This window comes from Erinaceus europaeus, chromosome 12 (genome assembly GCF_950295315.1).
Source record: "Erinaceus europaeus chromosome 12, mEriEur2.1, whole genome shotgun sequence".
Classification (NCBI taxonomy): Eukaryota; Metazoa; Chordata; class Mammalia; order Eulipotyphla; family Erinaceidae; genus Erinaceus; species Erinaceus europaeus.
This window is the reverse complement of record NC_080173.1, coordinates 88,422,310-88,438,085: the sequence shown is the minus strand read 5'-3', so window position 1 is coordinate 88,438,085 and position 15,776 is coordinate 88,422,310. Positions and strand designations below refer to the sequence as shown.

Genomic DNA, 15,776 nt, shown 5'->3' with positions numbered 1-15,776 from the left:
AACATGGGCATTGACAGGTCGGTCCATACTCCCAGCCTGTCTCTCTCTTTCCCTAGTGAGGCAGGGCTTTGGGGAAGCAGGGCTCCAGGATACATGGTGGGGTCGTCTGCCCAGGGAAGTCTGGTTGGCATCATGTTAGCATCTGGAACCTGGTGGCTGAAAAAAGAGTTAACATATACAGCCAAACAAATGTTTGATTAATCATGAACCTAAAGGCTGGAATATTGCAGATGAAGATTTGGGGTCTCTGTTTTGAAAATAGCTAGTAGGTCTATTTTAGTTATATTCCAACGGGCCCATGACTAAACTAGTTTTTTCCTGAGCCTGACTTCAGATATGCAGGTGGACCCAAGTTATAGTCAAGGGAGATGATATCATGATGGGAAAAGGGGCTAGAAAACTGAGTCAGGGAAGAGAGTAGCTCTTAAATATGGGAAAGTTGTATCAGTTTTGTTGACTGTAGACCCCATTGATTGTTATAACATCATTCATAGGCAATGCATAATTAGCAACTTAAAAAATAGCAACTTAATATTGCTATAAAAAAAAAACCTTCTAGATTGATTGAATTTTAAGTCCTGCTTCCAATTGCCTTAGCAGGGCCAGACCACATGATTTCATGGACAATAAACGGCCCATGAGCAGCATGCTTCCCCATCCCTGATCTGTATAGAGGCTGAGGGAGGCGGGGAAAGACACCTCAACACCATTCCATCACTTGTAAAACTCCACCATCCCACCCCCTCGCAGACTCCTATGAGGTGACCTGCAGCTTGAGCCTGGATCCTTGCATGTAGTGACGTGAACCACCTGCAGGCTCCTGGTGTTTTCTTTTGATCATTTTTATGGAGCACCCAGTGAGTACAAGCTCTTTGGTCACTGGCCAGACCCCATTCAGCCCAGTTGTCTCAGGTGGAATTCTCTGGGGTACTATCCCCCCCCATACCCCCCCCCAGGTTCTCTGGAAGAGCAATGGTTGGTTTTGCTTTGTATATTTTCTTACATACTGTCACCAGCATCTAGGGGGCTCGTTGATCATTAAATACAACCTTTCATTTCATCAGATCCAGGTGAGGTTGACCTCGAGAGGTGAGGGGGTCTTGTTTAAAGTTAGTGTGTTGTGTTAGTAACTGCTGGAAACTCCAGAGCTCAGACTTTCTGGTGTTTGACTCTCCAGCTGAATTCTGGCTGGGGGCTTCTTTATCTCCACTATCACTCCTGGGAACATGATGCCTGGCTCACTGCAAGTGCTTAGAACTTGAAGGTTGGATGGATGTCAGTCTTGGTGAAGTAATTATTGACTAAGTCCAGGTTTTAAAGGAAGATAGGAATTGCTTTCCAAATATTAGGTCTGGGGTAGGTTGCTGAAAGATTCATGTCAATGTCAGCTTGTGTGTAGAGTGGAGAGTTTGGAAGAAGGAAAGGAAGAAATGACCATGAGGAGAGGCAAGAAAGTTTATGCCCATGATGGGGACGTGGGGACCCCAAAACAGTATGGCATATGTCCAGAGAAGGAGCAAGGGGGGTGTTTCCCTAGAGGACCTGAGGCCTACTTCCGCAGGACGCAGCTGCAGCCTGTGAAGGGTGACCAGTTGGCTGTTAGGAAGATTCCCTCCTGTTGCCTTCTCTGGGGAGGACACATTCTGAAACACTTCCTGAGTCTGGGAGGGGAGGTGACATTTGGCCCTCCCCACCCCTTGCTGCTGATGAAGTGTGGTTAGTTATGAATCTACAGCTGTGTTTTTATACCCCACCCAACCCCCCTTCCCACCCGTGTACCCGCCAGTCCCGCTGGGGGCTCCCCTCCCTGCTCCCTCCCTGGTCCTCCCCTCTGCTGACTGGTGACTCACACAGATCTTGTGCAACAGCCCAGGCTCCCGCTCACTCACTGAGAGAAGAGCTGTTTCCCTTCGTGCCATAAGCTCCCCCTCCTGATTTATGTCTTTTCATTTGGGCTAATGCTTTCCACATTTAGGTCTGATGATTAGTGTGTGGTTCATTGTAACCACCAACACTCCAGTGCCCAGCTCAGGTCTGGCATGCAGAAGGCAGGCTAGCACAGTCAGACAGAAGGTCACAGGAAGGCTCCGAGCTTCACCTGAGTCTGTTCTGCTCCCAGCTAGCCCAGCCCTGCCAGGCTCCCTGCCTCTCAGTTTGAGACACAGGGAGGAAATTTGCCCCCTCCCTCCTTCCTCCTAGCCTGGATCTCATTGTCACGTCTGTTTCCTGTGAGGGGCACCCATCTTGGAGTGGTGTGAAGTGGTAATTTCCCTAGTCTGTGACTTCCCACTGAAGAAGCCGCAGTGTCGGGAAGTGAGAGGCACACGTAGGGTGTGGAAAAAAAGCATTATCTCTGTGGCTTTAAAAGCTGTCATATAACACTGTGTGTGTGTGTGTGTGTGTGTGTGTGTGTGTGTGTGTGTGCAATCACGCATACATTTTCTTTTCTTTCTAGAACAATAATATTACCTTTGTTGCTATGGTGTTGTTGTGGGGGTGGCTGATTGAGTACAGAGCTGAGATTGGCTGGTATCTGGTGTCCATAGTGATGGTCAGATGGAGGTGATGAGGTTTGCATAAGAGTTTTCTTCCCTCATAAGGGGATCACACGAGGGTGCCTGTATGCACCTGGCTATTGTGGGTTTCCTGGGCTGTTGTGACATCTGTGGTTAGAGAAGGGACCCTGAAAACAAAACCGTCTCTAGTTACAGTTCAATATCACCTGGTGGTGGAGGGTGAGGGCAGTCTTCCAGGAACTCTTCTTCAGAAGCCTTGGTGCAGAGGAAGGGGAGCCTACAGGCATGGAGGGGGTGGACACAGGCTTAGCCACCCACCCCATGGAGCTGACACCATGGACTCAGCTGCTCAGAGCTGTTCTCTCAGTGATACTAGAATCAATGGGGAAGGATGTGTATGGAGCATGTTTCTTAGATTTGATTAGTGATTTAATAATGGTCAGTAAGATTGCAGGATAACAGGGGTACAATTCCATATGATTCCCTCCACCAGAGTTCCATGTCCCACTCCTTCCATTGAAAGCTTCCTTATTCTTTCTCCCTCTGGGAGTATGGACCCAAATTCTTTATGGGGTGCAGAAGGTGGGATGTCTGGGTTCTGTTATTGTTTCTCTGCTGGAAATGGATGTTGGCAGGTGGATCCATACTCCTGGCCTGTTTCTATCTTTCCGTAGGCAGGTAGGGCTCCGGGGTGCCCATTAGTGGACTCTACACACACCTGAAAGACCGTTTTCATTCATTTTGCTTTTGTCCTTTTCCCCGTATGGAGAGAAGGCATTATACTTGCAAGCGACTAAAGAAGATGGAGTGCCACGGGCTTCCCTCACGCTCCTGTCAGTCCTTTCTCCAGAGACAGACAAGTCCCCAGTGTCTTTGGGCACAGAAGAAACCTTGCATCCACAGATACGTATGTGCGTGTTTCTTATCCTTCACCCAGGTGGTACGTGCTCTTACTTCTGCTTTTCTGCTGTTTTTTTTTTTTTTCCTGCTGTTTGAAAAAAACCATACTGAGGAGCTGGGTGTTAGTGCACCTGGTTGAGCACACACGTTACAATGTGCAGGGACCCAGGTCCAAGCCCCCAGTCCCCACCTGCAGTGGGGAAGCTTTACAAGGGGTGAAGCAGGGCTGCAGGTATTTCTCTGTCTCTCTGTCTCTCTTAGTCTCTCCTCCCTTCTCAATTTCTCTCTGTCTCTATCCAAAATAAATAAATAATTATCGGGAAAAAAAAAGAATTCTTTTTTTTAATTTTTTAAATTTTATTTAAGAAAGGATTACTTAACAAAACCATAAGGTAGGAGGGGTATAACTCCACACAATTCCCACCACCCAATCTCCATAACCCACCCCCTCCCCTGATGGCTTTCCCATTCTCTATCCCTCTGGGAGCATGGACCCAGGGTCGTTGAGGGTTACAGAAGGTAGAAGGTCTGGCTTCTGTAATTGCTTCTCCGCTGAATATGGGCGTTGACTGGTCGGTCCATACTCCCAGTCTGCCTCTCTCTTTCCCTAGTAGGGTGTGTCTCTGGGGAAGCTGAGCTCCAGGACACATTGGTGGGATCTTCAATCCAGGGAAGCCTGGCCGGCATCCTGGTGGCGTCTGGAACCTGGTGATTGAAAAGAGAGTTAACATACGAGGCCAAACAAATTGTTGAGCAATCATGGGCCCAAAGCTTGGAATAGTGGAGAGGAAGTGTTAGGGAGGTACTCACTGCAAACTCTAGTGTACTTCTGCTTTCAGGTATATATTTTGCAGTAGTTTATGGATACGTGTGAACATAAGCTCTCTCTCACAGAAAATGGTGTATATCTAGGTTATGGGACTTTGTTAGAAAGTGAACCACCTGAGATGAAATTAGAGTGTACTATAAAAGGAAAAGTCTCACCCGAGTAATGAAGCTGAAGGGTTGTCATTCCACACGTGAAGTCTCTGGACACAGTCTGAGGTGAAGCATGTTGAGGTGGCAATCGTTGTGTTGGTTAGGTTGTGATCGGCGGATGCAATATTATTTGGTATGGATTGGGAGAGGCATATGGGAAAGTGGGCCCTATCCAAGGGTTCCAGGACTGGGGGAAGTAGGGGCTCTATAGTGGAGATGTGAGGTTCCTGCTGTCTTAGGGTTCAAAAAGACAATCGATAGTTAATGTTATCATCACATTATTTGTTAATTGGGTTAACTTTGAAAAGTCCTTTTGTTATGGTTTGCTGTACAGTATCCAGTATCTTGTATATAGCTGTGCTATTGGATGTTTCTAATCTACTTGGTCTAGGCTTTTGAGAGAGTCCGCATATCAAATACACAGCCTATATATTAAAAAGATTCAGTTTGTGTTTTGAAAAACTTTGAGACATACAATTGATTTTCCCTCTCTCATATTGATTAACTACTGATTTATATGTCTACATTTTGCTAGGAGTGTACATAAACACCATTCCCACCACCAAAAGACTGTGACCCATCCCTCCCACCCATTCCCACCCCCCACTGTCCCAGGAAGCTATATGTCTACCCCTCACCACAGGGTTTTTACTTTGGTGCCCTACTTACAATTTGATCAGGTCCTGATTTTAGTTTACCTTTCAGATCTTCTTAGTCAACTTCTGTTGATGAGTGGGATCATCCCATACTCATCTTTATCTTTCTGACTTAGTTCACTTAACATAATTCCTTCTAGCTCTGTCCAAGATGGGTCAGAGAAGGTGGGTTCATTGTTCTTGATAGCTGCATAGTATTCCATTGTGTATATATACCACAGCTTTCTCAGGGAAAAAAAAAAGAATTCTAAAACACACACATATACATGTAACAGATCTTGGAGCTTAGAAATAGACAGAGCTGTCTTACTCTTTTCAGCCTCAGTCATTTCAGGAGTAAGCATCTAAGCATATAAGCTGTTTCTATTCCCCCCACCCCATTTCCTTTACCTGCTGTGGCTACCCTGGAGGTTCAGTATCCCACCATGGCTGTCCCTCAAGTTGCTAAGCTTGGAACAAAGGGGATAAGTTTTGTCATTTTGATAGACATTTGCCCCACCTGTCTCGAGCAAGGCGGTTCTAGGTCACCTTCAGGTCCCAGCAGTGTCTCTTCTCTGATCACCACCCATTTCCCCCAGACTCACCACCAAGGTGGGTTTCCAGATTTTCCAAGCTTCGTTTTTTTGTCTCTGTTTTCAGTTGATTTCCTCTTTACGTTCTCTCACAGAGGTAGCGTGTAAATAGCCCCCCTCCAAGGTTTCAGGGGTTCCCTAAGGAGAGGCGCTTCTGTCCCTGAGGCCTTCTGGAAGCACTTAGGTCAGCTGACACACTTTTTTGTCCCCAGGGAGGGCTTCTTTGCCACACTGCCTTTGCTGCTCTTGATAACATCACCAACAATCCATTTCCTGCTTCTTTTCTTTCCCCTGATCTTTGCCTGCTTTTTCCTCTCTGTAATCCCCATCTCTCCCATTTCCCCCTGCATGAGTTCTATCTCTAGTTTCTTTACCCTATCACATCAACCTTTTACTTTCCAGAGAATCTTTTCAATGAAAAATCAGACCAGGATTTCCCTGGACAGATGATCCCACCAATGTGTCCTGGAGCCCTACTTCCCTACTTCCCCACTAGGGAAAGAGAGAGGCAGGCTGGGAGTGTGGATCGACCTGTCAATGCCCATGTTCAGCAGGGAAGCATTTACAGAAGCCAGACCTTCTACCTTCTGCACCCCACAATGACCTTGGGTCCATACTCCCAGAGGGATAAAGAATAGGAAAGCTCTCAGGGGGAGTGGATGGGATACGGAGATCTGGTGGTGGAAACTATAGAGTTGTACCCCTCTTCTCCCATGTTTTTTTGTCAGTGTTTACTTTTTTTTTTTTTTTAATATTTATTTTATTTATTGATTTCCTTTTGTTGCCCTTGTTGTTTTATTGTTGTAGTTATTATTGTTGTTGTCGTTGTCAGTGTTTACTTTTAATAAATAAACATTAAAAAAAAAAAAAAGGAAAATCAGACCAGGGCACATACCTCCTAGCTGAAGGCCTTAAGATAAGTGCTCTGGAAGGAGAATTTGGTCTGGTGTCGCATGTCTTTCCTCCTAAGCTTTTCTAGTTAGGTGACCACAGGTGACCCTGGTGCGGTGAATACGGGGAGACATGCTATAAGCCAGTACAGCGCTGCAGAGATTAAGGGCTTCCTTCTCGCTTTCCTTCCTTCCTTCCTTCCTTCCTTCCTTCCTTCCTTCCTTCCTTCCTTCCTTCTTCCTTCCTCTTTTCCTTCTTTCCCTCCTCCATCCTTTCCTTCCTTCCTTCTTCCCCTCCCTGCCTCCCTTCCTTCCTTCCTTCCTTCCTTCCTTCCTTCCTTCCTTCCTCCCTCCCTCCCTCCCTTCTTTCCTTGCCATATGCTATGATTTCATTCTTCCAGATCAAATTTTCCAGAGAGAAACAGATGTTAATAGGGAGGGAGAGACACTTTCCTCAGTATTCTGTCATTCCCATGTGACTGCTGGGGACTTGAACCTGAGTTGTGTCAAGGCTGGAACCCTGCCAGATGAGCTATTCTGTGGAACCTCCCCCCCAACTCCACCTGGAGAACTTTCTACGGTGATAGAAACGTTCTGTATTTGTGCCATCCACCCAATAATGTGTGGTTAGTGGACACTTGACATATAGCCACTGTGTTTGAAGAACTGGATCTTCAATTTTATTTTTAATTGATTAATATTTAGATAGTTTTGTCTCTACCATCCTGTACATCAACTCTAAGCTATGTACTTTTCACGATCAGAATGAGAGTCAAGGAAGCATGATCTATTTGTTCTAAGTTTCAACAAACCACAATACAGCAGAAACTTCCCCCAAAAAATATCCAAGCTTAGAGATCTATTTCTGGAACTTATCTATTTCCCTGATTGGAAGCAGTATTGTGATCAGGCTACAGTAAGGCCCATCACCATGGGTTCCCAGTTCTAACTTAGAATGTCACCCTTCCTTGAAGATTTTAAAAATATTTTTATTTATGTATTTATTATAGGATAGAGACAGAAATTGAGAGGTGAGGGGAAGACAGAGAAGGAAAGAGACAGAGAGACACCTGCAACCCTGTTTCACCACTCATGAAGCTTCCCCCCTGCAGGTGGGGACCGGGGTCCTGAACCCAAGTCCTTGCTTACTATAATGTGAGCGTTTAATCAGGTGTGCCACCACTGCCTGGTTCCCCTCCTTGAAGATTTTTTTTTTTTTTTTTATCCAAAGATGCATGTGACAAAGCACTGTGGACACAGTAGACAGAGCTAGCCCTGTGCCAAAAGAGCATGCCATGTTCTTATTCAGCACAAGATTTAAATGCAAATTTATGAGTTAAACCACGATCCTTGGACACTTGTAGCTTGACCTTGTGTTAAAGAAGAGGACATATATTAATTTCCTATTGCTACTGCAGAAAAAGAATTGCCACGAGCCTAGTAGCTTTAAATAATAGTTCTTGAAGTTTGAAATCTGAGACTCATGAGACTATAATCATAGCGGTACAGAGCTGACACCTCCTAGAGTCTCTGGTGTGTGTGTGTGTGTGTGTGTTTCTACAGGCTTCTAGAGGCTCCTTCCTTGGCCAGTGGCTACATATCATGTTGCCTTTTCTCCTCCCCAGTTCCAGTGCAGCTTCTCTTGTCCCCGCCCTCCTTTATAAGTACTCTTATAATATTTAGGACCCACTGAGACCATGTAGACAAATTCTTTTCTTTCTTTCCTTTTTTTCCCCCTTCCAAGCTTGTCGTTGGGGCTCAGTGCCAGAACTACAAATCTACTGCGCATGGAGTAGCATTTCCCCCCATTTTTATTTGATAGGACAGAAAGAAATCGAGGGGGGAGAGCGAGCTAGAGAGGAAGAGAGAAAGATTAGACACCTGAAGACTTGCTTCACCGATTGTGAAGCGCCCCCTTTCCCCCCACCCCCCACCCCCCTGGTGCAGGTGGGGAGTCAGGAGGTCAAACCCAGGTCCTTCTGTGGGTCCTTGCACTTAGTACTATGTGTCCTTGACTAGGTGTGCCACTGGCTAGCCCCTGTGATTTATTTTTTCATCTCAAAAATCCTTAACTTGTGGGTGGGGACACAGAGTAGTGGTTATGCAAAAAAGACTTGAAGTGATCTGTAAAAAAGAAGAAGAAGAAAGAAAAAAAAATCATCCTTAAATTAATCATGACTTCAGTCCCCTTTGCCATAGAAGTTAACATTTACAGGCTCCTGGTACTGGAATGTGGATATGCTTAGGAAACTCTGTGCAACCTGTTTCAGGGGTCCTTTCATTTTCTGGAGAACAAGTTAGTGCCAAAGAAGTTTATCAGCCACATTGGTGACCTCCCTGGTTAGAAATGGACAGCACTGGGGGCTGGGCGGTAGCGCAGCAAGTTAAGTGCACATGGCTCAAAGCTCAAGGCCTGGTGTAAGGATTCTAGTTCAAGCCCCTGGCCCCCACCTGCAGGAGGGTCACTTCACAAGTGAAACAGGTCTGCAGGTGTCTGTCTTTCTCTCCCCCTCTCTGTCTTCCTGTCCTCTCTTTTTTTCTCTCTGTCCTATCCAACAATGACAGCAGCAACAACAATAATAGCAACAACAACAATAAACAACAAGGGCAACAAAAGAGAAAAAAAAACAGCCTCCAGGAGCAGTGGATTCATAGTGCAGGCACCGAGCCCCAGTAATAACTCCAGAAGCAAAAAAAAAAAAAAAAAAGAAAAAAGAAAAAGACATGGGCCGAACTGAGTGCCTAGTGTTACAGCTCTAATGCTCTAAAGGAGTGAAACTCAGATTTTTTTTTAGCGGTTCTAGTGGCCCAGGGCCTTTGGGCAAGGAAGGCCAAGGCCACATCCTACTTCAAAGAGCTTGAACCTATGTGCTTTTTACTAATTCTGATCCTCCACAAAGCTTGAGAGCCGTTGCTTTTAGGAATAATTTCAGTCTCTCTCTCTCTCTCTTTTTTCTCTCTCTCTCACTCACTCACTGAGCGTGTGTGTGGAGGAGGTGGAATTTCTTGTCTTCTGTGAGTCAGTGCCAGAGCAGGGCTGCAGACAGGAAGTGCTGAAGCAGACCAGAGGAGGGGCCAGTGCCTGCAGAAGAGCCGTCACCTGTTGTCATACCTGGAAGGTAAGAGACCGTGGTGGATTCACTGGGAAGTAGGGGAGAGTGCTTTCAGCTGAGGAGAGGAAGCAGCGCTGAGGTAGGAACCAGAAGGTTACATCTGGGGTCGTGGAAACGACTGGGGGCCAGAAAGGGTAGGCACAGAGAAGTGATTTGACAAGAATGTTGACTTGATTAACCTGCTAACGTTGACAGGGTTGATTGGAGGGCTGAGGCAGAGTTCTGTTCATAGTGCTGTCAAGGTGGAGTGACTCGGTCTCTGGGTGGGGTGGCAGGTGGGAAATATAAAAAAGGATGATAGTTGTAAGACTTAAGAGGAAATATGACAGTATTACGGGTCTAGCAGTTAATACTGGTCAAGCAGAGTAGGCTGGGCCTTCTACTCCTTCTGCTGTACTCAGGACACAGCTGGAATGGTGGTGAGCAAGAACTACAAGGTCCTTGATCTCCTAAGCCTACTTTGGGGTGGGGTGGGGTGGGGTAGAAGGGTGGAGTCAGACAGTAAACACACATCCACAAAGCAACAAGGAAACATCAGCCAGTGGTAAATACTGTGGAGACTTAAGTCTGCTCATGTGATTAAGGATAATAAGTGGCTTCTTAAGCTTAGATGCTAAGGAAGGCCTCTCTGAGAAGTGACATTAAAACTGACTTCTGGAATGAGCCTTGGGAAGAGCCGGTGTAAGGTGTGTCGGGGAGAGGTGACAGCAGGTGCAAAGGCCCTGAGGCAGGACTGAACTTGCTCTATCCAAGAAGCAGCTGGAATAGCACTGTCCACCAGAATGCTCTGCAGCAGTTAACGTGCTCTGTTACCTGCATGAACCTGAGGCCGCCGGTCACATGTGACCGCTAACCACTCGACACAGAGCTGGCAAGACTAGGAACTGCATTTTGCTTTCAATTTATTTCAATTTGACTTTTTAACTCCAGGTAGGTAGTGCTTATCGCACTGAACAAACAGGACAGAGCAAGTAGATCAGTGACCTGGCTGCAGGGGATATGGTATAAAATAAGATGCAATGAGGTGGGTAGATAGAAAGAGGTTTTGCAGCTGGGGAAATGCCACAAATGACGCAGCGTCAGACTTTCATGCCCAAGGTGTCCAGTTTGATCCCCAGCATTGCATGTCCAGAGTGGTGTCCTGGCTTGTCTCTCGTTCCTCCTTTCTGCCTCATGAAATTTTCATATGGGGGGGGTGGCGTCAGGTGGTAGCTCCAGCTGAGTTAAGCACACGTGGCGTGAAGCCCAAGGACTGGCGTAAGGATCCCGGTTCGAGCCCCCGGCTCTCCACCTGCAGGGGGTTGCTTCACAAGCGGTGAAGCAGGTCTGCAGGTGTCTATCTTTCTCTCCTCCTCTCTTCATTTCTCTCTGTTCTGTCCAACAGCGATGACAACCACGATAATAACCACAACAACTGATAAACCAGTAAGGGCAACAAAGGGGAGGGGGGAATATCCCCCAGGAACAGTGAATTTGTGGTGCAGGCAACAAGCCCCAGAAATAACTCTGGAGGCAGAAAAAAATCATATGTAATAAATGAAAAATAAACCCTTTTTAAAAAAGTTCTTTTAAAATTTTTTTTTCTTTTCTTTCTATTTTAACCAGAGCATTGCTGAGCTCTAGTTTATGGTGATGCAGGGGATTGAATTTTGGACTTTGGAGCCTCAGGCATAAGAGTCTCTTTGTGTAACCATTATGCTACAAAGAACAAGAAGGTCTTAATTGCTTTGTAAATTAGGTTAAATAATTTGTCTTTTTTTTCTTTCTATTTTTTTCCCCAGAGCATCTGAATGATTTTAAATAAGTTTACATAATCTGGTTCACATTGTTTAAAGTTTGCTTTGAGTTTAGAATGTCATTGTAAGGGATGGAATGTGGAGCTAGGAGATCACTTGAACCTTTGTAGGGATGAAAGGGAGTGTTGGTGGTGCCTTGGGGCAAGGTGGCAAGGATAGACTTGGAAAATGGTGGGTGCTTCTAAAGTCATTGCGGAGATAGCCCTGACAGGCAGAAGTGGAGAAAGACCGGAAGTGGGGAAGGTGAAAGAACATCTTGATGGATCTGGGGCTTTAACAACATGATGGGTGGAGGTAGCATTTGCTGAGGCTCAGTATGGAAAACAGGCCTTTTATTCGGTATTGGAAGTGAGGGAAAAAGTAATTCCGTTGTTAGCAATTCCTGTGTGGAAATGGCAAGTATCTGGATGGACCTGGGGACAGAGCAAGGCTAACGGCAGGAATTTTAGGGTTACCATGTAATGAAGGGAAGAGGTGCTGAACAGGGTCAAGTCCCTACAGAGAGCAAAGAAAACAAGGGGAAGGGACAGGAGAGAGTATGTAAGGTTGTCAAATGTTAAGACTGAGTTTCGGAAGAAGACCGAGGAAAGGAGACTACTTGAGGAAATATGTAAGATGCCTGCAAGTCAGGAGAGGTCACAGTTCCCACAGGGAAGGAATGCTGGACAATGCTGCCAGCTCACCAAGGAGTCTCACAGAGACAGTGTCCTTGGGCTTAGTAGCAACATGGAGGTCATCGGTGACGTCAGGAGAGTAGGCTTGGAATGGAGTAGGGAGGTGAGGAGGAGAAGTAAGAAAATAGTCTGTGATTAAATGGTAATAACTCTTTGGGTAAACATTTTTTTGCTGTGATAAACAGCAAAGGAAGAAGTCAGGGACTAGACTGAGGTCAAAGGGTATATCAATATATATTTTTTCCATATGAGGGAGAGAGAGGGAGAGAGAGAGAGAGAGAGGAGAGAGGACACTCTGGTTTATGGTGGTGCTACAGATTGGGACCTCTGAGCCTCAGGCATGAAAGTCTTTTGCATAACAATTATTGTATCTCCCCAACTCTTCTCTCCCTTCTGTTGCCAGAGAACTGTTTAGCTCAGGTTTATGATGGTGCTGGAATTTGGGGCCTCTAATGCTTTAGGCATGAAAGTCTGTTGTATTACCAGTAGTATTATCTCTCTGGCCCATCTCTAAATTTTATTCATTCACTCATTCATTCATTCATCCACTCATTTGTCTATATACTTACTTATTATTGCCACCAGGATTACCTTGGGGGCTTAGTGGCTGCACAAAGATTCCTTTATTCCTTTTTTTTTCTCTTCATTTCCTAGTGACCATTTATTCCTTTTTTTTCTCTTCATTTCCTTACTGTTCTTTTGTTTGTTTTGTTTTTTTTCCTTTCTCTTTTCTCTCTCTTTCTTCTTGATAGAGGCAAGGAAGTTGAGAGGAAAGGTGGAGATAGAGAGGGACAGAGATAGAGACATCTGCTGCACTATTTCATTACTCATGAAGCTCACCCCCCAACCCCCACAGTGGGGACCAGGGGCTTGAAGTGGGTCCATGTGTGGTAATATATGTGCTCTACTGCCCTGCTCCTCAAAAAAAAACAACTTTTTTTAAATATACATGTTGCGTGCTGGTAGGTAAGAAGCATGAGGAATTCTTGGAAATAGGGTCAGGTTGCTGTAGTCACTGTAATGAGAGGAAAGGCTGGGAATGTGGACAGTGATGTAAGTAGGATGGAATTTGGGTGATGGGACAGATAGTAAGCACTCTGAGAGTGGCCCCGTCTTTTTAAGTGAAGTAATTAGACAAGTCCCTTATCTGGGTAAGAATATGAAACTGTTGTTTTTGTAAGATGAGAAGAAAATTTACTGGTTCGCTTGATGGCTTGAATGGTGTTTCTCAAGCTCTCAGGTGCAAGTGAATCTCTTGGAGATTTGTTAAAATGAGGGTGCTGCTCTCCTTGTAGTAAGACCCCCACAACACTTCAGCCATAAGAAGCTTAGCTAGACACATGATTTCCTAATGGGTCCGGGAGATGTCTCAATTCTTTGTTCACTGGACTCATATTTAGGGAAGAATAGCAAAATGAGTGTTTACTGAAATTGGTGCCGATCCAGACAGAACAGCTCTTTTTACTATTAGAATGATCTGTGGAACTTAAAAACAAAACAAGAAAGATTTGGGTGTTTTTATTGTGGTTGAGATTCTAAAGTAATTGGTACCTATGCCAACTAGGCACCCTACATTTTAAAAGTTCCCCTGGTGATTGTAATGCTCACCCAGGTGTGAGAAGCACTCATAGAAATACCAGGTCAAGGATTTGATCATGGGAGTGGGTTATCAGGGTAGAATGAGGCAGGATTGCTCCTAGGATGTGTGGGTTCTGTCTTGAGAAGCAGTTGGAGCCACCCAGATCACATACCAAGACCATTCTAGCTGGCCAACCTGCAATAGTCACACCAAAGAAATACTATGTCAATTAGCAGGAAGAATTGGAGCATTATGTTACCTTTCTGGAATGTTTTAGAGTCCTACAATAACTCTTTAGGCATATATTTAGGGCACCTGGTCCAAAACTGCTTAGGCATCTGGTCTACCTCGTATAGTAGAGGGCGTCATTCCTGGAAAAATATATTTGTGTTAAAGGAAGGGTTGATTTTTTTATGCTTCTTCTAGTTCTTGCTGGTTCTAGGCCTCTCAGAAATTTTAAAATAGTGTAAAGTCCTTGAAGCATGTAACCTAGTTGTGAACAAGGGTAGAAGAACAAACAGCTGAATAGTTGAAAGCCAGTTTTATAAGATAGAATCCATCATCCTGATCTAAAATTCATGATAGGAATCAATATAATACCAGTAAGAAACTAATGTCTCCACAGGCAGCAGGCATCTGAGGTCTGTCCTAACCACAAAGATGAGCATGGAAACAGATTCCTTTGTTTTATTGTTTCTATTACCTTTATTTATTTATTCGATAGGGGCAGCCAGAAATCAAGAGGGAAAGGGAAAAAAGAGAGGGGAGAGAGACAGAAAAGCACCTGAAGTTCTGCTTCACCATTCACAAAACTTTTCCCCATGCAGGTGGGGACCAGGGGCTTGAACCCAGGTTCTTGCTCCTTGTAACATGTGTGCTCTACCAGGTGTGGCACCACCTGCTTGGTGCCTAGGCAGATTCCTTTCTTTTTTTGTATATTTGTATTTATTTTCCATTTTGTTGCCCTTGTTGTTTTGTTGTTGTTGTTGTAGTTATTATTGTTGTTGTTACTGTTGTCATTGTTGTTGGATAAGACAGAGAGAAATGGGGATAGGAGGGGAAGACAGAGGGGGAGGGAAAGATAGACACCTGCAGACCTGCTTCACTGCTTGTGAAGCGACTTCCCTACAGGTGGGGAGCCGGGAGCTCAGCAGATTCCTTTCTAATTGAGACTTGAGCTGACAGCTTCTCTGGCTCATACCTTGATTGTTGCCTTGAGAGAAATTCAGATTAAAGCTCAAGGCCTGAGTAAACTATCCTCAGATCCCTGACACATAGAAACTGAGGGAAAATGCTGGGTTTGCGTCGTGGGAGAGAGACCAGAAACTTGTGGCGGTGTGGTAATACAATTCTTTATTCATGTGGGAGCCCCAGAATCTGGTGTGAGCACACGCCTTTAAGCTACGCGATGCCAAACTGCAGTGGCCGGCATCTGCCTCCCTGTCTGCACGCCTGCTGCCCTCCTTTAGGTCGGGATGCGGAGGAGAGGAAGAGAGAGGAACCAGAACCAGAAGTGGCTTTATAGGATAAAACCGGAAGTGGCAAGTCGGAAACGGAAATGGCTAGGAAAGGGGGTGGAGAAAGGCAAAAGCATGCTGGGAAGATGGAAGTTTCCTTAGCAACTGTTGTGAGGGTTTTAACTGGTGGGATTAATGTTATCCTGCAGGCAGGGCAGGTCTCGAGGTAGAAAGAAGATAGATCAAAGGAATGGGTAGAGAATCTTTCAAGCAAAACAGTGATTATGTAAATAGGCCATAGTGTCAGTGATGGAGGATGGAGGGGGGGGGCTGCCTTACAGGAAAATATCACTAAGTTTGGGCTGATTTACTAGGTAGCGTGAAAAAAAGGAAAAACACCTAATATAGGCACATGAAGCATCATCACAGACTCTGTGTCTTCATCTTTTTTTTTTCTATTTTGGTTTTGTTTTTCTACTTGAGCAACTTCTTCAGAAAGATTCTAAAAAAAAAAAAAAAAATACCCATAGCAATTAAAAGAGAGAGAGAGAGAGAAAAAAAGGAGAGCTTTCCCATGGTGCCTGGGGTGAGGACAGAGTGGAGTGTTGCTTGTGTCCTAACTGTAAGAACTAAGAAAGGAACAAG

General features: G+C 45.1%; 1 protein-coding gene across 2 annotated transcripts in view; it reads left to right on the top strand.

The window, feature by feature from the left end:
* Positions 1 to 15,776, top strand: part of GAS7 (growth arrest specific 7) — a 282,047-nt gene that overhangs the window by 81,520 nt on the left and 184,751 nt on the right. The gene's annotated exons all lie outside the window — the stretch shown is intronic.